The following is a 21,488-nucleotide window of genomic DNA, read 5'->3' as shown; positions in this document are numbered from 1 at the left end:
GAGATCACCTGGGCAGTGTGGAGAGAAGAAAAAACAAGGAACAACAGAAACAGAATTCTGGAGAGGGCCCATGATGTAGACCAGGAAGGTGCAGCCAGAGGGAAGGAGCCAATGGAGTTATGCTGTGCTGAGAAAGGCCAGATAAAGTAGCATTTCAAGATGGAGAGACATATGCTGCTAAGCAAGGAGGCCTTCTGGGTACTTGGAGGGAGCAGTTTCAGGAAAGGGGTGAAGACCATGGCCACACTACTGTGGACTGGGGAGAAAGTAGGGGCGAGGAAGAAAAGACAGTAAGTGTGGGTACCTCCAACACAGTTGGCTATGAATGGCAGAAGGAGCTAGGGCAGCGGCTGGAGCTGTGCAGGTTCAACAGATGGACTCTTGAGCATCATCAATGGTGGTGGGAGGGGCGAGTAGAGATGGAGAGATTAAATCAAGGGGGGGCAGAGGTACTCACAGCAGGCAGGCATCCTTGAGAAGGTAGAAGGAGATGCCTGTGCGGCTCTCATTGTGGCTGGAGCTTGAGGGAGAGGAGGCTTGGAGCCGACAGGCTCTCCCTGTGAACTGAGAGGAGGGGCTGTGAGATCCCAATGGTCTGAGTGCAGGGAGCTCTTTACATCTGAGGACCAGAGATTCAGGGACTCACATCGCTGAGAGGTGGGGAGTGAGGTCACCTGCTCAGAGGGCTGGAAGTGGAGGAATAATGTTTTCATCGTGGACAATGTCAGTCCCTTTAGTACACTGGGTTCCCACAAACAAGCAGGCAGCCTGAAGCCCGCATAATGCTGGTCCCTCAACTAGGCCCTGAAAGCCTTAATTTCCGTCTGGAGTCTTTGGCCAGGAGGAGTTTAGGCCCTCTCTTTAGGAAAAGACCATTTCTTAAGCTCTTCTGAACCTCCTCCCCAGCCTTCCTCTGGGAGCAGCCAAGGGGCCTGGCGCCTGCCCTTCCCTGCTCGGATCAATCCCTGAAGAGGGCAGTATTTTCACAGGTGGGCCCTGCTCTGAGGAGCCCCATTATAAGAAGACTCTGGCTTTTTAAACTGGGCCAGTAAAGGAATTTGCCAAGAGGGTCTTTGAAGTAATGACCTCCCCAGTTAGTGCCTTGAAATATATTTTTACATCTTGGAGGAGAGATTAGGATTTGGGGGGCCCAAGAACTGTGGGAGGGAAGAGACCTAGAAGGTGGCAGGGTTCTGGCTTCTATCCAGAGGCCTGCTTGGGGAACAGAGGCTGCTGCTCTGGGAGGGGCCTGGAGTCTGGGGAAATCAAATTCACAGAATTCTATGTGTCTAAACCCAGTCCCTGGGCAAAGGAAGCCCTTCTGGATTAGAACTGTTTATTCTCCATAAGTACAGGCCTAGCCAGGCTCAGTGTGAGGTCCCAGCCAGCCAAAGCCATGTGGAGTGGCCCCTTCCCCTGTCCAGTGAGGATGAACAGGGTGATGGCAGGAGTGTAGAGGTGATGATGGGGAGATGGGCCCAGAAGGGGACACCCCTATGGTGCTAAGGACCTTCTGCATGATTCTCATTCATTCATTCATTCATTCACTCACTCATTCTGTCCCCACATCTTTATTGAGCATCTACTATATGCCAGATTTATTGCTGGGGATTCAACGGCAGGTTCAATAAGCCTGGTCCCCGCCATAAGGAGCTTGCTTACATCCTGGCAGGGAGACAGACATTAAGTAATCCAGTGTGCCACCCTACAGCTACAAACTGTGAAGGAGGTATGGAGAGAAAAGGACTGTGAGTCCAGAGAACATGGGACTATGGTGAATAGGGTTCTGGGGAAGCCACTTTTGAGTTGGGACTTGCAACCTGGGTGGACATTAGGCAGCATTCGAGACTGAAGGGACAGCCTGCGGAAGGGCCCTCAGGGTCAGCTGGAAGACCTCTAGGGGCACAGAACTGAGAGGGAGGGGGGCATGTGGAGGAATATGAGGCTAGGGAGGCCAGCAGGGGCCAGATCATATACAGCCTTGCCGGTGGCAGCAAAGGGTTCAGATTTTATTGTAAATAGGAAGCTCTTGCCTGCTGTGGCACAGGTTTGGGTGTGGGGCCGCTGCCAGCAATGATAAGGTGGCACTTGTAGTCGGGAAGTGGAAACAGAAGTCCCTGCTGTCTCATCTCATTGAACTTGACCTCCATCTACCCAGAAATACTTTCCAGGGAACAGCTGGAGATAGGGCAAGTCTTCGCAGGGCCGGAGGGGTCTCACAGAGCAAAGTGCAGAGGCATCAACGAGGGGATCTTTTTGGCACACTGGAGTTTGTGCAAAAGGAATGTTAAGAATCATGCTGATATGCATTGGGGTCAGCAAGCGGAAGACTTTGAACACAAGGATGAGGAAGTTTGATTTCTTTGGAGATCCCTGAAGGCTTTTGAGCAGAGGCACAACCCAAGTAAATATTGAAAATCTTGTTTGGTGTTTGGTAGGATGGGTTGGAGGGAGCAGAGGGACAGGAGATAAGGCCTGCGGTCCTGAGGTGTTTGTGGTCCAGGAGAATAGTCAGGTGTGACTATGGGAGAGGCAGGGATGTTGGGGCAGGTGTAGAGGCTGGGGTACTGTTGGCAGAAGCCCCAGCAGAACTTGTTGAGAGATGAGCTATGTGTGTGCATGCATGTGTGCATACGTGGGTGGTGGCGGGAGTGGTGGTGCTGGAGTGAATTTCAGAGAATTCCAAGGACACGACCATGCACTTGGATTACCATGGCATTTGGTGCCATTTGGAGGTTTGTGGTGCAGGTCACTTTGGCCAGGCTGAGGTTGAGGTGCTGAGTGGACTCTCAGCTGGGGAAGCCAAGTGGAGCGTTGGAAAGTCAAGCCTGGAACTCAGAAGGAAAGAGGAGCTCTAGAATTAGCTAGCTTCTGGTGTGAATTAATCACTAATTAACTGATTATTCCCTAAACAAAATGCCGCCTCTGTGAATTCCCATACTTTCCCGTCAAATTCTGCAACCCTAGTTACGGAATTCCAGCCTGTCATGCCTGAAGTTGACCTCACCCTTGACAATCAATAATGACATTAGTTCATCCTTCATTCTCCACACACTCTACTCCTTGCTCTTGACCAACTCCGGGTGGAAACATGCAGAGACTCACTTCACAATTCCCATCTGACTTGTCTCCTGAGCTTCCAAAGGCTCCCTTTCAACCCCAAGGAAAATTGCATGGCCCACGGCTTCTGTGTTCCCAGCAACATTTTTGCTCTTGTGTTTTGCCTATCCTGGTGCTCCCACTGGAATACCTGCCCTTCTCTTTGCTTATCTCTGCTTTCCCAGGTGGACAGCCAACAATTATTATAGGCTGAAGACTATAAGCCTTTGTGAAGCTTGCCCCTTCTCCAAGGCCCATCACCTATTCCAGAACCTCTCCCACGACTATGCCTCAGCCAGCTCCCCCTGCAAGGCCAGTGAAGTGTCAACTCTGTATTACAGATGATTTGGATCACATATGGCATTTGCCCAGCAGGTTAGAACTTGGTCCTCTTCTACCTGTTTTTGCTGCTTCCAGTTCATCTCATGCAGGTGAGCTGTGCCAGTCAAGGGACGCTGAGCTCTATGGGAGCAATCACTCCACTTTGAGACCTCAGGGGCTTCACATGGCACAAGCTGATTTCTTGCTCATGCTGTATGTCCACCATGGATTGGTGGGAGGTCCTTCTCCTTGAGGACCTGGGCTGATGGTGACCTGGCATCTTGTAGCTTCACCATCTGGAATGGTGTTGTCCGAGAGAATTTTCTGCCGTGATGGAATGTCTTATATGTGCTGTGCAATGCAACCTCTACTAGCCACATGTGGCTATCAAGGACTTGAAACATGCTAGTGTGACTGAGAAACAGAATTTTGAATTTCATTGAATTTTAACGAATTTCAATAGCCATATGCGGCTATGGCTACCACACTTGGCAGTGCAGCTCCGTACCACGAAGTCTCTATATCCATCTCCCAGGTGCCAGCAGAAGAGAGCACGTGGAGAAACTTGCCTACTTTTCTGTGCTCAGCCAAGAAGTCATCACTGGTCAGACTGGACAGAGCAGGGACCCCACCTAACTGCCAGGAAGCTGGAGAGTGTGCGGGACCCACGAATACTTAGAGAGCAAGAAATAACTTCCCCACCGAGCTCTTCTCAAACCTTCCTGGGGCTAAGAGGCATAGACTTGGAGCCACAGATTCAGAAGGGCTGCGTGGAGAGAAAGAACAAGGATGGACTGAGACGGAGTGGAGAGATTGTACCTTTGAGATGCCGAGATGGGCCCAGAGAGGACGAAGAGTATAATCACCGGCCACACAGACTGGCTGAGCCTAGAGTCCTGAGGTCCTGGCTCAGAGATGAGAGAATGGGGAAGGCAGGATACTCTAGCGTGCCTGAGGGAACAAGGGACACTGGCTGGACACATCTAGCCTTTCATTCTGGGTCCCTGGGAAGGGAAGAGCTTACTAGCTGCCAGAGGCCTGTTCTCAGAGCCCTTGGAAGGGAAGGGCCCCACAAGGCTTTCAGTTTTCAAATGGCTTTGGCTCATCGCCCCCCTGAGGTGAGTCACTGAGCTGCCTGCAAGGGATGAACTGCTGGAGAGAACCCAGCATGAGGTCATCTGGGCCACACTTCCCGCCTGACCCCAGCCATGGGGCCAAGTTCAGGGAGTTTCCCAAGGCCAGTGAGGAAGAGGGTCATGCCCCGGCTGCTGCAGAGCTTCAGCTATCATGAAGGGGGTGGAGGCGGGTGGGGTGGGGTGCTGTTAGGGTCAGGGCCCACGAACTATGGAAGGGACCTCAGGAGTGACGCAGGAAACCGAGGCGCAGAGAGACACCCCAAGCCCACTCAGGGAGTTAGTAGCTGAACCTGAACTGTGAGCAGTGCCTAGGATCCCACACAAGGTTCTTTGTACCCCCTCATGCAGGGGTCCTGGCGGCAGCGCTGTCCCAATACATCCTCACGGCCTCCAGGTTGGTGTACGCTCCAGCTGTTTTTATTTTTCCTAGAGACCCACATAACTCAGGCTCTGTCCACTTCTGATTTAAATCCTCGCTGCCATTGGAACCCTTTTCTTTTCCTCTCACCCCCACCCCGCCCAGGACAGACGACAATGCTCCAGATGGCAGAGGGAGACCCGTGTGAACAAAGGAAAGGTTTTATTTGAGTCTGGGGCCTGGGAAAGGAGGCTCAGCTTCCTCCAACCAGGTCAACACGAATCCATATTTTAAAACACACACACACACACACACACACACACACACACACACACACTAGAGTGGGAGAAATTCTTCACTTTACAAACTATTCTTCATTTTAGAGAAAATTCTACCATAGGATTCCACTAAGGCAAGGCGTTCCCTGGTGTATTTCATATGGAATTTGATTCACAAAACTTCTAATTTCAACAAAATGTTATTAACAGTTACCATCTGTAAGGCACCAAAGGTTTTTAAAATATGGCATACAATCAAAGTTAGGCTTGCCTGTAGGTTCCTCAAGCATCAGGGAACCCAAAATCGGTTTGGACTATGCCAGCCTCCAATCTGCCTGGGCCAGGAGAATTTAACCCCATTTTATTAAGGAAAAATTGATGCAGCAGTAAGGAATTAGAGCCAAGACTTGGAAACTGTGTGCCCTCTCTACTGTGCAGGGGAGGATGTGTTTGGAAGCCGGTCTGCTGCAGAGCGTCTTCAACTTTGGAACCTCTCCACCTCCCCACGGCGTGTCCAGCAGGCTTGGGGCCACCGAGCAGAGTGATTAGCTCCCCTTCTGTCAGAGGCCGGTGTACATTCCAAAAGCTCCCTCTCTTTCCCTCTTTCTAATGCTGTACAGAGGTAGACTCCTTACCACAGGGCAAGTTGGCCTGCCCTCTGCTGGTATCTGTGGCAGATGGTATTTTCCAGAGATTTCCAAATACCTGAGATCCATGTGTTGTACCATGCCACTCTCCCATCGGCAGCTGGAGTCCACCTCCACTTCCCTTGTTTCTTGGTGGGCACCGATTGCCTGAGCAACAGAGCACAGTGGAAGTGATGCTGCATAACTTCTGAGCCTAGGTCATCTAGAAGGTGATGCTGCCTTTGCCCCATAATGGTTGTGCTTATATAAGAAGTCCAGCTTCCTTGAGGTCACCATGCTGTGAGGAACCCAAGGCACATGGACAGGCCACAGGTAGCTCTTCTGGTCATCCGTCTTGGCCCGGGTGCCAGATGTGTGAATCAGAAGTCTTCAGATGCCTCCAGTCCCCAGCTCTCAAGCCACCTCCAGCCCCTAGGTCTTCCCAGCTGAAGCTCAGACAGCACAGAGCAGGGATAAGCCATCCCTACCATGCCCTTTCCAATTCCCAACCCACCAATTCTGTGAGTGTAGCAGAGGGCTGTTTCATGTGGTGACAGTTGTGGGATTATTTGCTCAGTGGCCAGAGTAACCAGAAGGATGCTTTGAGGTCTCAGGCACCTAACTATTCTCCTCCATAGAACTCATTGCAATGGTAATTAATGAATTAGCTATTGAGGAAATTCTTTCATTAAAGACTGTCTTTCCCATTCAACTCCAGTTTCCAGGAAAGCAAGGAATACAGTCGGGGCAGTCACTATATTCCTAGGGAGTCAACCAGAGAGATGTTCGGTGAATATTTAATGAATGACTGATCCTTACACTGTCCTCAGATTGACCTCTAAACTTGACCTCAGAATCATTCTGGCCCTGGATTCAGACTGACTCTAACTCTGGCCATAGATCAACCCCTAATTCTGGCATCAAAGGCCTAACCTTGACCATGGCCAGAGCACAGCCTCTTGCGCTATAGCCTGGGCACTAAGCCCTGCGTCATACTGACCTCTACACTTGACCTCAGAATGACCCCTGATCCTGACCTCTGGCTAAGTCCTGGCCTCACCATGGCCTGGATGAACTGGCCCCGGCCTACCTCTCCTGGATCATCCTTTGTTCCCCACAATCCGCCCCCATGTTCCCCATGTTCCACTCATACTGCTTGAAGGAGTAAAGATCTTTGCGGTGTCTGCACCTCCTGCTCCTGGCTCCCTGCTCCCGGTCAGGCTTGCACTCGCCCCCGGGCCAGAAACACTCTCTCTCTACTAACTCCTACTCTTCCTTTCAATCCTGCTTAAATGTCACTTCTTCAAGATCAGCTCTTTCCAGTGAGACCCCCTTGATAATTGCTGTCAGCATTTTCACACTTTATAACTATATATATACATACAAAAACACTTGCTGTTATCTGCTTGAGGTCCTCCTCTTCCTAGAGACTGGAAGCTCCTTCTCTGAGCGCAGGGACCACATTTGTTGCCTTTGCCGCTCTCTCCACAGTACAGGCCGCGAGGGGCCTGGCGCGTACAAGGGGCCTCATAGATACTTGCAGAACGATGGAACGGACCAACGACCAGGTACCGTATCAGGTACCAGGAAGACTTCGCTGCGCCCCTCCCTGCAAGGTGGGGCTGCCAGGCCCCCCCTGTTCTCTGGCGGCCCCTGAGCAGGCAGATGGGTGGCAGCTCAGCCACAAGCCGGGTTATTGGCTGCTCCCCCTCCCCCTCCGTGCTGCTGCGGCCCATCGGGGTGCGGCCCCCCCAGCCCCGACCGGCGCCCCCCTCCCTCCGCGCTCCAGCACGCACAGGCCCAGGCAGCTGGGGAAACACGGCTGAACTGTTGAACCGAACCGCTGCTTCTCTCCAGCCTCCTCTCTGGCCTCCGCGCTCCTCGGCTGATTCATGTGAGGAGCCATCAGGAGCAAGCAGAGCCTCAAACAGAGGAGAAACACATGAAGAAGCCGAGAAAGGGGCGGTAGGAGACAGGCAGGGAGACATCCATCTCCCCATGCCCTCTGTCCTCATCACCATCCCCCTGAGGGTTGCAGGCAGTCAAAAGTTCAAGCTCCATGTTTTCTGGAAGAGGGAGGGAAATCTGTGTGTGGGGGATAAAAAAAAGTCCCCAAACTCAAATCACGCACACAGAACAACAAGCCATAAAACTGAACACCATTGGGAGAAGATGGGGTCACATGGTGGGGATCTGGATTGCAGGGGGGGGCGGCGGCACTTGAGAAAACGCAGCCTCCTCAATGGGAACCAGATGGGCTACGTGCTCTTAAATAGAATCCCAGACTCGCAGCGCTGGGCGGGAGCCGCTTGGCCCCGGAGTGCTCTCCCCCGGCCCCCTCCCGGGCACGGGCCGAGGAGGCTGAGGGGGGCGGTGGCGGGCCCTGGGGCTGCGACAGAGTGGCTTCTAGACCCCAGGCTCCTGGCTCCGCGTCCCTGTTCCGCTCAGCCTGCCACGCCGTCGCCCAGCCCTTTGCCAGAATCTCCAAATTAGAAGCATATCGAGAAGCAGTCCTGTCATCCCCCTTCCGCTCTTTCTTCTAATTCTTTCTCTTTGCAGTATGATTTTATAGGTGCCAGGAAGCAGACTCCGCGTTTGAAAGTCTCTCTCCCCATCCCCATCCTCAGTCCTGCCCCTGCCCCACGGGGAGCACACAGCACCCACCTGCGACAGGCACGGTGCCTGGTGCTTAATGTCTGCTTGCTGATGCAATTGTCCCAATGCCCTGGGAGGGAGGCTCGGTATCCCTTAGGATGGCACGTGGGACTGCTGGAGGTGAGGCTGGGGAGACGGGGATCAGACACTGGCATTTTGCTTCTATTGACCACACAAGATTTAGTATCTTAACTGGAGACCCCGTGGCCACAAAAGCAGGACATGAAGTGGACCCACAGGGGCAGCAGGGAGACAGACCCTTGAGATACTGAAATCCAAGCAGTGCGCATCACCTACCCTGCAGGAATCATTGTGTGAAAACATGTAGCCCCTGGGACATGCATTCCCTTTTCTCATTGACCTTTCCTCCCAGGATAAAAGGCATCACTCGCTGGTCTCTTCCCAGTTCCCCTGAGAAACAGATACTAGTGGTCATTTCTTAGGGGTGCTGCATGTGGCCCTGCAGACTACACTGAACAGCTCTGGGAGCACCATTCCCAGGGACCATGTTGTGAATGACAGCCCTGACCTCCCCCGGAGCTCTCCCGAGGCCCACCCCAGGCAGAAGGTGGGAACTCTGGGCTCCTTGGGGTGCAATGAGGAATCCCTGCTTGCCTCAGAGATGTCTGTGTCTCCTACTAGGAGTTGGTGTGGGGGGTTGGAATTGGGCATCCACTTTGAGATAATGTCCTCTTCTGGGTTGCCATGGGGCTGAAGATCCTTCCTTTCTAATCCCTCCTGGGGCTAGAGTTGTCTAACTAGGGTAGCATTGTTTCCCAACAACCAGTCACTTACTCATCCAGCCAAGGGTGGCCAGCACCTGGCAGCAAGTGCCTGAATTATAGGTGAACAAGTGTTAAGTGAGAGTCCCAGGCTGTGTCCTGATAGGAAGAACCGCTGCAGAGAAGTCAGAAGGGGAAGTGCCTGGAATGCATGGGGGCTGATGTGGCCACAGTGAGGAGTGAAGATTTGAGAGGAGTGAGGTTGAAGCAGGGATCAGCTCGGGAAGGGTCTGGAAGCCCATCGCCAGGAGCAGACATTTTAATCAAAGAACAGTAGGGATGCTTTTGAAAACTTTGAGCAAGGAAGCGATGAGACAAACTGACTCTTTTGCAGCTTCACCGGCTGGAGTGGGTTTGAGGGAGCCGAAGTGGAGCACAGCAGCACAAGAGGAGACTATTTCGGAGTCCAGGTGACTGAAGGAGGACCCGGGCGGTGTCAGTTTGATGGAGAGAAGTGGATGGATCTGAGGACACGTCGGAAAGAGCCTTGCCCTGACTTCCTGCAGCATTGGGTGTGGGGGTGAGGGGCTGGGGGTGCTCTAAGTTTGGGGCCTGGAGAAGCAGGGTAGTTGGAGGGGCCACCCGCTGGGACTGGAACAAGGCCTCCTTCCCTAACCCATCCCGACTGCCTCACCCCGTGACTTCAGCAAGTGAGTAACATGTGCTGTGGCCTCTCCCTGCTCCCTTCCTCGCAGAGCAGATGGCGAGGGAAGGAAGAAGGCCAAGCCTCTGCGGCTGTGACTGTACTTTCCACTTTTAGCTCAGCACTTGGGAGCCCATGGCCTTGCCATTCCTTGCCTCCCACTCCTGGTTGTCTTAGCTCTGCTCCAAATCAAATCCAGCCCCATATTGTTTACTGAGCACCTGCTGTGGCCCTGCTGTGTGAAGGCCACCATGGGAGATGCCGGAGGAGCACGCGTGGTCCCACCTTGGTGACGTGAGGAGAGCTGGGGTGGCGGGAGGGGCCAAGCAGCCGGGGAGCATGGTGGAAAGAGAGTCCTAGAAAGCTGTGGGCACTTTCTGAGGTCCAACCATGGGAGCTGGAGGCAGAGTTAGCAGCTCTGATTAACTCCTGAGGCAGCGAAGGTCCAGCTCTACCTCCCCAACACACACAAGCATGCATGCACACACACGTGTGCATGAGTGTGCACGGCTCCTGACCTCCACCCTCAGCCTTCCTATCTCCTTCCTCCCTGACGGGGTGGAAAGAAGAAGACTGAGCACTCACCTGTCCACTTCCCTGCCTTACCATCCCAGACTGCTCCCAGATAAGAGGCCTCCTAAGACAGCTATTGTTGGTCCTCTATTCTGAACTTCCCCACAGAGCAAGTCAACTTGTGTGTCTCTAGAATGTTCCAGTGGTTCTCAAGGCATGGACCCCAGACCAATAGCATCCACATCATCTAGGAACTTGATGGAAATGCACATTCTTGGGGTACCTGGGTGGCTCAGTGGGTTAAGTGTCTGATTCTTGATTTCAGCTTAGGTCCTAATCTCAGGGAGGTGAAATCGAGCCTTGTGTTGGACCCTGTGCTGGGAATGGAGCCTGAATAAAATTCTCTCTCTCTTTCTCCCTCTGCCCACAGCCCCCCCCCCCACATTAGTTCTCTCTCTCTCTGAAAGAAAGAAAGAAGAAAGCAAGAAAGCAAGAAAGAAAGAAAAATGCACATTTCTTAGGCCCCATCCCAGACTTACTGAATCAGTAGCTCTGGGGGTGGGCCCTCAGAATCTCTGTTTTCAAGAGCAACATCTCCCAGGCCCCTCCACCAGGGGATTCAGGCACATACTCTGGTTGTAGAGCCTCGGCTATCCTGGGACAAAACTTCCCCCAGAAAAGGGAGACATTTCTCTTCTGCTGCTCTCCCTGAGAGAGGATGCACCAGTGGTTCCTTCAGGGCTGAACCCTGCCTCCCCCCAGAAGTCTTTTCCGTCCATATGGACTCGAGCTCTTCAGGTTTATCGCCGCTCCCATCATCCCCTGGGTCTGTGGGAGTGAAGGCCAGGTGGCTGCATCTGCCGCTGTGTCACCCGCCCTCTCAACCCCCAGCCCGGCCTGCCATATCCACACGGTGTCCTCAGAGGAGCCAGTATCATCCATGGAGAACATCAGGGCAGCAGAATAAATGGGTTGGTTTGTGAAAAGGGAAGGGCAATATCTCAATTCAGTTCACCGGGCTCCCATTTCTGCCCTAGAACCTTGTCCCTAGCAGTGGAGGGAAGCAACACGAAGCCATTGGTGTTGCAGGTGAGCGATGAAAGGCTGGTGTGCCCTGCAGACAGAATCAGTTGTCAGCTGGCTGCCTCTGGGGAGGGCATGGCTTTGCTGCCCTAAGGAGCTGATATGACAACGTTCTATTTAACCAGGGGTCCCTGTTGTCTCTAAAACTCCAGGCAAGAGCCATCCACCAAACAGACCCTCCTTCAAGGATTCCTGCTTCACAGGGCCCTTGGAAGAGCTTGTGGGAGGGACAGAGTGGGGTGCAGGGTTACTTCCTGCCAGTGGGGCCCCTCCTGCCTTGTGAGCATTTGGCCAAATATCAAATTTTTTCGTGGCAGTTTTTTCATTGCCTTTTATCATTTTCTGGTTTTAGTCTCCCATGAGTTGTAAAGCTATGTGTGCTTAAACTGTACATCCTGGGTGGGAGTGGGGTGTTTGGTGCTAGACTGGGCAGGGCCAGAAGAAGGGAGGCACCATGCAACCCTTTCAGAGGAGCAGACACTGAAGACTGTATGTGTGAGTGCACAGGCCTCGCTGCCCACTGTTGATAGGAGCAGAGAACGGGGAGTTCTAGCCCAGGCTCCATCACCAATAGACTGTGTGCCTCCAAGGGAGTCAGGTAGCTTTTGGGGGCCTCAGTTTACTTGTCTGGCAAATGGGAACAGCCCTAGTTCCGCCTCCCCCTCAGGAGCATTGTGGATATTCAAGGGAGCTAGTATCTGAAAATATTGATGGCTTCACAAAGCAAGGCCATGTAGTCACAACAGTCTTGAAGTCACCTCTTCTTGAAGGTGGGGACTTCGCTTTCCCATGTTTTTTATTCCCCAAGGCACCTGGTACAACCCATGACAGTACTTGTTGAATGGATAAAACGAAACACACAGTCCCTGTCTCCACGGAATTGCAGATCTAGCTGGTGGCTTGTGGCAGGGATGAGGAACACACAATGGAAGAAATGTAAGAAGAGCAGGGTGAGGCCCTTGTTAGCTCAGACACCTCTAATTTAGAATTTGTGATGCTTTCAGGAGCTGGAGAGGAATTAGACCCTGCTGATGGGAACATGTGCTGAACAAACTCCTAGTGGGAACAAGATAATAATAATAGGAGCTCCTGGCCTCCAAACGAGGGGTGTGTTCCAGATGGCAGAGAGAGTGTTGGACCCTTTGGCAAAACCCGCTTGCATGGGAACAGTCAGTGTGCCAATCACAAGTGAACTCTGACCTCATCTTTGAAGCAGCCAGTACCTTTCCTTGACCATGCTTGGTTAATGGCTGTTCAGGGTGACTTCACGTATTTAAGGATCATAAAATTTTATTTTGTTAAGACCAGGCCATTACTGGCTCCCCTCTGCCTCCTCCCAAGCAGCTCATTTCCATTTGGCTTTCTAGTAGAGTTAGAGACAAAGAGCACGTAACCAACCCCATCTCATGGGTTCCCTTGGCAGCAGTTGGCAGGGGTAAAGGTGGGAGGGACCCTTGGGCCTAGCAGAGAGCTGCTGGCAGTGGGGGACCCAGGCCAGCCACTGGCCCTTCCCAGGCCACAGTTGCTTCAACAAAATGAGCAATGGGGCTCAGCCTAGAGCAATGGAAGAATAAGATGGCTCCTTTGCTGGACCCAGCCTCTTTGCCTGGTGGCCCAGGTTATTTGTCCATCCTTCCCAGCCTCGGACACTTGGGCCAGGCTTCTAGAGGGTAATGGCCTCAGATGGGAGGAGTATCAGGTAAGCACTGCCAGTTGAAGTGGGAGAGAGCATTCCAGACAGAGGGAACTCATGGGCTGTAGTGTGGTGGTGGGAAGGTGAGAGCCCAGGTCCCTGCTGGGTAGAAGGGACAGTGAGCAGCGTGGACATGTGGCAGAGGATGAAGGCGTGTGGTCCAGGAAGAGGAGTTCAATCATAATTGGTAAGAGGGAGTCGTTGCAGGCCATGAGTGAGGGTGGGTGATGGAGGGCCCGTGCACCGACCTACACAGCCACTTATTGGAGATACACTGGAGCTGGGAAGGTTGTTAGGTGAGGGGTCTGGGGGAGCAGTGGCTCTGCCCCCACAGGCTGCCGGGAAGAGGGCCAGTAGAAGGCCAGGGTGAGAAATCCCTCTACAGGCAGAATGCTGACTAGGGGCAGCAAGAGAGGACCTGGGGAGAACCTTCTGCCTAAAAATATCCTAGATAATTGAGATTCAACAATCCTCCTCTCTGGGTTCCTGGCAAAACCCAGGGGCTGTGTGAAATGTGCCATCCAGTTTCCTTCCAAAATCCTCACAGCCCTGCAACATTGGTGTTACCCCCCTCATCTCCTGAGTGAGGAGACACCAAGAGCAGAACTGGCCACATCACTGGAGGCCACATGCTAGGAAGACTGCCAGGCACCTGTCGGGACTCCAAAGTTCCTGCTCTTGCCACTGCCTCTGCCCCAAGCCTGAAATGGTGCCCATCTCTAGGCCAGAGCGGGCATGGGGATCAGGCTCTGGGGTAGGGAGTGCAGCACATGCTGGATAGAGGGGCTTGGCCCAGGTCCCAGCCCTAGGTGTTTGCTGGGCCTTATCAGGGGAGGGGGCTGGCCTGGTTTCAGGTCTGGGAGAAGCGGGAGGTCAGGATGGCTGTCTGCCTTAAACACTGCCATACTTTCTCCTCTTTACATCCTTGCTCAGACAACTTCCTCTGCCCAATCTGCTACTCCCTCTGACTGAGCTCCTGGGCAGTCTCCTCACATACCTTCACCCCTCAGTCTTCTCATCAGTAAAGACGGGCTAATAACATAGTGTGGCTATGGGCCATTAAATGAAATAATATATGATGAGTATGTATATATAAGCATCAGTAAGTGGATGGCTTAGCTCCATGGATTTTTATCTGTGGGCTTCCCACCATGTCCCCTTGTCCACCTGTTACATGTTCCATTCATCTTTTAAAGCCTGGTGTGAATGCCTTTTCGTCTCTCTTGGCAGAGTCTGTTTCCCCTGGTGTCTGCCCCCACTGGAAGCTTGGTAACAGCTTTATTATGTGATTTATCATGGTCTGGCTGCAATCAGTTGAGGATATGTCTGTCCTTCCTGATGGTGAGCCCCTGAGGGCAGGGATTGTGCTCTCACCTCATTTGTTTGCTCCTTCCTGGCTCAGAAGGGGACAGCTACTGAGACAACTCTGGGCAGTCCCCAGACATGTGCCCTCTGGCCATGCCCACTGTGGCTCCTTCAGCTTGATGGAGAGGCCTCCCATCTCAGTCTCCATTTCCTCCAGGCCTCCTCACCCCAGGTCCTTAAGACCTTCTTCCTCACCTCTGACATGGGCCACCCATGACCCCATTAGTCTTTATTTCGCTGGCTCTCTCAGTCTCACCCTGATTATGTACTACTTTTGTTCTAGAAATGATTTTTAGTTTGGGGCTTGTTATTATCGTGGTTACTCGATCCCGATTACCACAACCCCAAGAGTACTTACTGCAGATGACATATTTACAAGTATATTGCAAGAATATAAAGATAGCTAAGGAAATCAAGATGGAGGCAAATAGATTAGGGACGTAGGATAAAGTCAGGGGTAAAGCGAAGTCTATAGGTCTTGCAAATCTTACAGAAGTCAGTAAAAGAAAGAATAATATTTTAATAGGGAAAAAGAGATAAAGGCTCTCAATAGGTAGCTTGAAAGAGAATTAACCTCAAGGCTAATAAATACATGAAAAGATGCTCCTGGGGAACTAGTGAAATGCAATGTAAAAAGACAACCACTTCGAACTCTTTGGCTTGGCAAAAATTAAACATTGTGATCATATCCAGTGTTGATGAGGAGAGGAAGAAACAGGAGCTCTGGGTCATGATGACAACCTCCTTGGACAATAATTTGATAATATGTAGTAAGGCTGAAGATAAGCATTCTCTCAGTTATTCTATAGAAAGTCTCACACCTATGTACAACTGATATAGATGAGATGTTAATTTGGCTCTGAGCTTTCTAGCAGCCAAGCAAAGAGGAGTGGATGATTAATGCCCATATAATGCAAGATTCTCAGTGCCAATGTAATACAAGATTCTCAATGCCCATATAAAAAAAAAAAAGTAGATCTGTGGCTCTGGCTTTTCGGCCATCAATTCAAAGAAAAATTTCTCCTGTGGATTTCTCCTCATAGCAATGTGTACTTCCAGAGACAAGATCTTAGGCAACATCCCCATAATAAATAGTAAATTGCATACAACTTACTAAGTCTTAAAACTCAGAACTAAAAGGAAATTTAGTAACAGCAATTACAGGAGAGTTCAAAGCTATGCATCCAAGAATGAGCTCTCAGGTAGCTTAGGATAGCCTGGCTTAATTCAGGAATGAGATTTTTAATATGACCAGGAACCCACCTCACTCACCACACCTCCTTACCCCCCATGCTTTTGAATACAGCTGAGTAGCAGGGAGTTCAGGTTACAATTCCAGACAAACAACCAGGGTGAAAATATCCTCTGCTGTTGATTTAAGATATGACCATGAGCTTTGCTGATGACAAAGAAAATTGCTATAGCCAAGAAAATTGCTATCCTTTCATAAAACTGAAGGAGTCCTTATCAGGAACAGTGTCTAGATAGATAGTTACCCTGATGCTGAGGCATGTGGAACAAGTATAGGTAAATAAGGGAAAATATTTTAAAATACACATAAATGCAAGCTATGGCTCATTTCTAATCACAAAATTTTGAGAGTTTCCTTGTAGACAAAAGGAAGATGGATAATGATCACGTGGAGTTCCAATATTGCCACTTTGTAGAAGTTTGCGGACTTTAATTCTGAAATGTCAGGCTCATGATCCAAAGACACAGCTTTGGTGGTTCATGAGTAAAGCTTCCAGCCCCCAGAGGAGTGAATATTTGTCATGACCCCTCAGTCCAGTCTTTCTGGTGGTCGTGACAAAAGCTGCATGCCTGAACCAAATGTTTCCTGTCCCAGAAAGTAAGGAGGGGCCCTGAAACCAGTCCTCTTTTATCCCATTTCAGAAAGAGACTCTGTTAAATGGTAACTCCTATGATTCCCAGAGTGGTACAGTAGTCATTGAGGTTCTCAGGATACACTGATCCATACTGAAACCCCACAATTGGCCCCATAACGGTTCCCGCCTGGGAGTCAGAGGCCAGGATAGTGGGACCCATACTGGGAAGATGGGTAGTGGTTTTCATTTGCTGCCTTTGTTGGAATGGTGTGACAGGGATCAATGCAGGGAATAACTGTCATCCCAAAGCTGAAGATTACCAAAGAGGAACGATGCTTCTGGGCCTCTCCGATGTGCCCTTTGCCAGTTCTGTGTGTCCATCCCACAGCTCTTGTGAGCTTTGCTCCTAAGAGTTTGCACCATCTGGAAATTCTGAGTTTCTATCCGCCTGTGGCAGACCGAACTACTATACTGCCCGATTGGCGAAGGAATATGGCCCAATTTTCTTGCCTCCAGCAGGATAAGCTCTGTGGTGAGATTAATGCTCCAGAGCTCCCTGCAGGATCATACAGACACTGGAACTTCACCTGAAATCACACTGTGATTTAGATTTTTCCTATCCCTGTCCCATTCTCCCCACTCCTCCAAAGTGCTTCTCTTGGAAGCATTTCATTGATGAATCACTTGCACATGAATCCACTTCTCAGGGTCTGCTTCTGAGAGACAGCAGGTCCACTGAGGGGGCTTTCCAGGGTCTGATGCACAATGGAAGAGTCGAGTTGGGCTTGCACTGATGCCTCCCCCACTTCCTGTTCCTCTCACCATGCTTGGATCAGGGACAGAAGGACCCTGAGATCGTTGTTCATAGTCAGTCCTTCCTGATGGAGACAGAGACCTCCTTCAACATCTGTGACAAGTGGCTGGATATTTGGGATTTTGAGAAACAAGTAGCTCCTAGAGCAACTGGGATGTGACGCATCTTGGCAATCGGGCTCCCTTTGCTGCGTTCCTCTGGGGCTGCCTGGTCGGCTTGCCAGGGGAGTTTTGGCTTCCCAGAGAACTCGTAAAACAAGAATTTTACAGCCAGAGTCCCTACTGCCGAGATCAGGGAAGTCGGACCACGATGAAGTGGTCCCCGTTGGTGGTGTACGGCTACAAGGAAAGCACCCCCGGAGGTGCATGGCAGTGACAATCTGGCCACCCCTCGGGCCACAGGATGGTCCTGACCACACCTGCTCAGCTTGCTCAGAATTGGCCTGAGGCTGCCAATGGGCAGAGGGAGTTTGAGGGTGGAAGGGCTCTGTTTCTGAACCTTCTAGAATGCCCATTTCACAGATATAGCAGTTGTTGCATCATCAAAGCCACCAGCCCTTTGGCTGAACTGCAAGCCCATTTCCCGTCAACGTATGCCATGGGCTGCTGTTGAGCAATAGCATTGTCAGTTGGATCAGATGGCCCCCTTTGGTCATGATGACTTTCCCAGAGGTGTGGCCCGAGGGGAAGCAGTCTTTGAAGGCAGCTTGCCCATGGATGGGGCCCAGCCTGGGCCTTTTTGAGAAAGGCATCAGCATTCCCAGCATCTAGGTCACTTCCAATTAGCATGGCGATCAGGGTGGGCTGGCTAGGGAAGCTGAAAGGGCTCCTTAGCTGAGACCCTGCCCTCCAGGAGCATCCTCATAGCACAAACAAAGGAGAGTAGACTCTGGAACTGGTCCTGTCGGGTTCAGTCAGGTACCTGATGTTCTCCAGGGGTAGGGGTAGGGGTAGGCCACCCTGTCAGCAGTGGCCAGCAAAAGCTGAAAACAGAGGGTTTTTAGAAAGAGTGTTTCCTTGGAAAGAAGGGGTCTCTGGGGCTCCACGCAAAGTGCCCACCCCACATTCCAACCAGGCCACTTCCCTGCACTTCCCTAACCTGGGCATAGCCCTCCATCTCATGTCTGGAGCCACCTTCTCTACCATCTTGGGGGAAAAAGTGCCCTGCATGCTCTCCAAGGGTGCAGTAGCCTTCTGCTCTGAGAACCAGCCCCCTCACACCTTCTCCAAGACTCTCCCCCAGCACTTGGTTTTGTGATGCCAGGTCAGTCATTGTTCAGCCTATAAAGCTAAATTCATCCTCAGAGCCACACACAGGCTGAGGCTCTCTGCCTCCATCTGCTGAGGTCTGGCCTCTGCTCTGTCCCCTCACTCCTCTGGAAGGGCTCCCACAAAAAGTCAGCAGTACTTTCCACTACCAGTGATGGAGGCATCTCAATCTTTAGTGCCTCGTCTTCTCTCAGCCTTGGACGCTATTGGGGGTGTCCCCCTTTCTAACAGCACCCCTCTGTCTCCTCCCACCTCTGGGGTTGGCAGTCTAGGCCAACTCACTTGCTTTAAACTGAACCCAAATTAATCCCTGCTTTTCCCCCAGATCTCCTCTTCTTCCAGGTAAATGCATCATTTTTGGTACCACCTGGTGCCACTTGGCTCCTTCTCCTTCAACCCTCCCCACCAGAGCCAATAGCATCACCAGTTGGTCACACAGGTGCTCCTGCCAGAAACCCACGAACCACCCTCACTCCATCACCCCACATAGTGTCCTGTTGATTTTTCCTACTGGTTACTTGTTATGTCTGTCCTCTCTCTGTGGTCAGGGCCTGGGCTCTGTTCAGACCTCCACCTCACCTTCCAGCACCCTCCCAAGTGCTTTTGCCTGGTTGCCAAGAGCAGGAAAGCCTGTTTCTTGGGGGAACAAAGCCAGGCTAGGGATGGGCCCTGAGTGTATCTCCTCACTGGGGGGAACCTTAAGGAAGGCTGGACTGAGGTTACATTCCCGTGGTCTCTCTGAAGCCACGTGAGCCTTCATGTGCTGGCTGTGTGTGCCCAGAAGCCTCTCCGCTGGGCAGAATCAGTCCTAGAGGCATCCTTCATTCCTATGGCCTTGTCTGCTGAGTGGGGGAGGGGAATGGAGGTTCACCTCCTATTGCCCTCCCCATACAGAGCCCCAGGCAGCCCCTGTCCTTCCCGGGGTGGGGGGTACTCTGCTCTGCTCACCCCCACTCACTGGCTTCCCCTTTGGGGAAACACCCCCCACCAGCTCACTGTCTTCCATGAAGCCACACTTGAGTCTCCAAATAGATGGCTTTAAAAGCCTGAACCACCCTGGGGGTTGCCCAAACACCAAACACCCCCCCTCCTGGGGCAAGGGCATACTATCTCCTGGACGTCCCTCCTGAAATAAGGAAGCTGAGGCCTCGATAGTAAAGTGAGACCCCTGGAGCTGGAAGAGGGGCTGCCTGCAGAGTTTCTGCTTCTGCAGGAAGAGCCTCTGTTGGGTGTGGAGGTACAGGCACCCCCATAAGCCTCATTTCTCTGGGGCAGAGGCCCCTGCAGGCTAAGAAGCCCCTCATTCCTATACTTGTCCTAACTGGAGTGAATGGACAGTGAGTGGTCTGAGGGGTGTGTATGTGTTGGGGGGGGGGGTGGACGGGCAGCGTGAGCATCCCTGGGGACCTGCAGGAGCGCCCTGTGGGAAGCGGGGGCACTGGAGAGAACCCCTGGGGCCTGGTGGGGTTTGGGGAACTAGGAACCAAGCCCGGTGGCCTGGGGGAGGGGCAGGAGGCCTGTGGGAGAGAAGCTTTCAGACTTTCAGGGAACGTAAATTTTACCCCTGGCTACTTTCTCTGGGATTTATTTCTCGGTGAACTTGAGACTTTGCCTAATTATGTTTGGGTCTCTTTCAAAGCACATAAATTGCATCCAGTTCTTCTGCCTTCTTCTTAGGAATAAATTGTCCCTGTGCAAGGAGGGATCTGGGGGAGAGAGTGAGACTTTATTAATTCGACACAGAACTCTGTTCCCCTGCCCTCCCCTCTGCCCCCCGTTGAATAATAAAATAATGAAGATTTGACTTGGACCAGGATGTGTGGATAAATATATTGGTGACATGAATGGAAATGGATTTATTACATAAACAGGAGACTTCATCAATTTAAACCTGGCCTCCTTTCAATAGGCATAAATTACATTTTCTTTTCCTACCAGTTGCTGTTTTTTTTTGTTTTTTTTTAAGAAACTGGATTTATCGGAATCGAGATTTCACTAATTTATTTCATGGAGCCCCGTGTTTCCTCTTTCTGCCCCACTCATTAAAGACTGGTCCTTCGTAATCTCCCCCAACATAGTCTCACTCAGGAGCTCTGTGTTCCACAGGGAGGAAGGTTGGGGTGAGGGGTGGTGGGAACATGGCTCAGGGAGAGAGACAGAGATGCTCATGCCTCTCCTCCCTCTAGAACTAACCACGTAGACTTAGCAAGGTGCCTCACCAGGGTGTCCAGCCCCAGAAGTAGTAACAAAGTATAGAAAGGATCCCTGAAAGTATAGTCTTTCCCACCCCAAAAGTAGAGAAGGTCCTTTCCCAGGCCTGCTACAAGGGCCGAGGGATGGCCCAGAGCACCAGCTAGCCGTGGCTGGTCCCGGGATGCATCAGTAGACAAGTGGCATGGCAGGGAGAATCTCTGAGCAGGATTGCAGGAAGAGGTGCAGAGGTGCTTGGCCACAAGTTCCAGGTGCAGGGAGAGTGGAGGGGCGCAGGGAGTGCTGGAAGGTCCCATCACAGACCAATGCTCACGGTATAAGAATTGATTTCTGGGGAGCTCAGGGCTCAATTTATATAGTCTCTCTTCCCCCTTCTCCTCTTTCCTGCTGCTTCTCTAGCAATGGGGATTTGGATCACCACCTGCCAAAATGTTTGGTTGGAGCAAGGAAGATGGCTTGAGACTATCTTACAGAAGAAGATGTGGCCTTTGGACTCAGATTTTGCTTCTTCTCTATTTTTTGCTGGCAGTCAAGGTTATTCCATCCTAGGAATTCCACATACGTAAACTTCTATCTCCCTCTCTTCTATCTCTGCTTGAACTTGGACAATTCAATGTCTTGAATGGTCTCATTCATTTCACGTGGTAAGAAACTCAGCAGGTTCACTCTTCTGGGTGTGTATGGATGACAAAGAAGTGTGGCTGCCATCTTGTTTAGAGAACCTGAAGAGGCCAATAACTAACTCCGAGATCTGAGAGGTGACTTATGGGGGGAGCTTGCGGCACCACAAGAACCAGCTGATGAGAGATTCCTGTCC

At 51.6% G+C, this 21,488-nt stretch overlaps 1 long non-coding RNA gene across 4 annotated transcripts; it reads left to right on the top strand.

Moving 5' to 3' along the window:
* The first annotated feature begins 14 nt into the window (after positions 1-14).
* LOC140601173 (uncharacterized) lies at positions 15-10,818 on the top strand. Of its 4 annotated transcripts, none has more exons than XR_012004224.1 (4): positions 15-290; positions 907-989; positions 2,159-2,404; positions 2,968-4,949. It is a non-coding gene; the product is annotated as an uncharacterized lncRNA (long non-coding RNA). The 4 variants fall into 4 exon arrangements; XR_012004223.1 differs by lacking the exon at positions 907-989 and adding an exon at positions 9,590-10,818 and having other exon boundaries at positions 21-290; positions 2,968-4,538; XR_012004225.1 differs by lacking the exon at positions 907-989 and adding an exon at positions 5,631-7,063 and having other exon boundaries at positions 21-290; positions 2,968-4,538.
* The last annotated feature ends 10,670 nt before the right edge of the window (positions 10,819-21,488 follow it).

Source organism: Canis lupus, chromosome 12 (assembly GCF_048164855.1).
Source record: "Canis lupus baileyi chromosome 12, mCanLup2.hap1, whole genome shotgun sequence".
NCBI classification, from domain to species: domain Eukaryota; kingdom Metazoa; phylum Chordata; class Mammalia; order Carnivora; family Canidae; genus Canis; species Canis lupus.
This window is presented reverse-complemented; position numbering and strand designations above follow the sequence as displayed.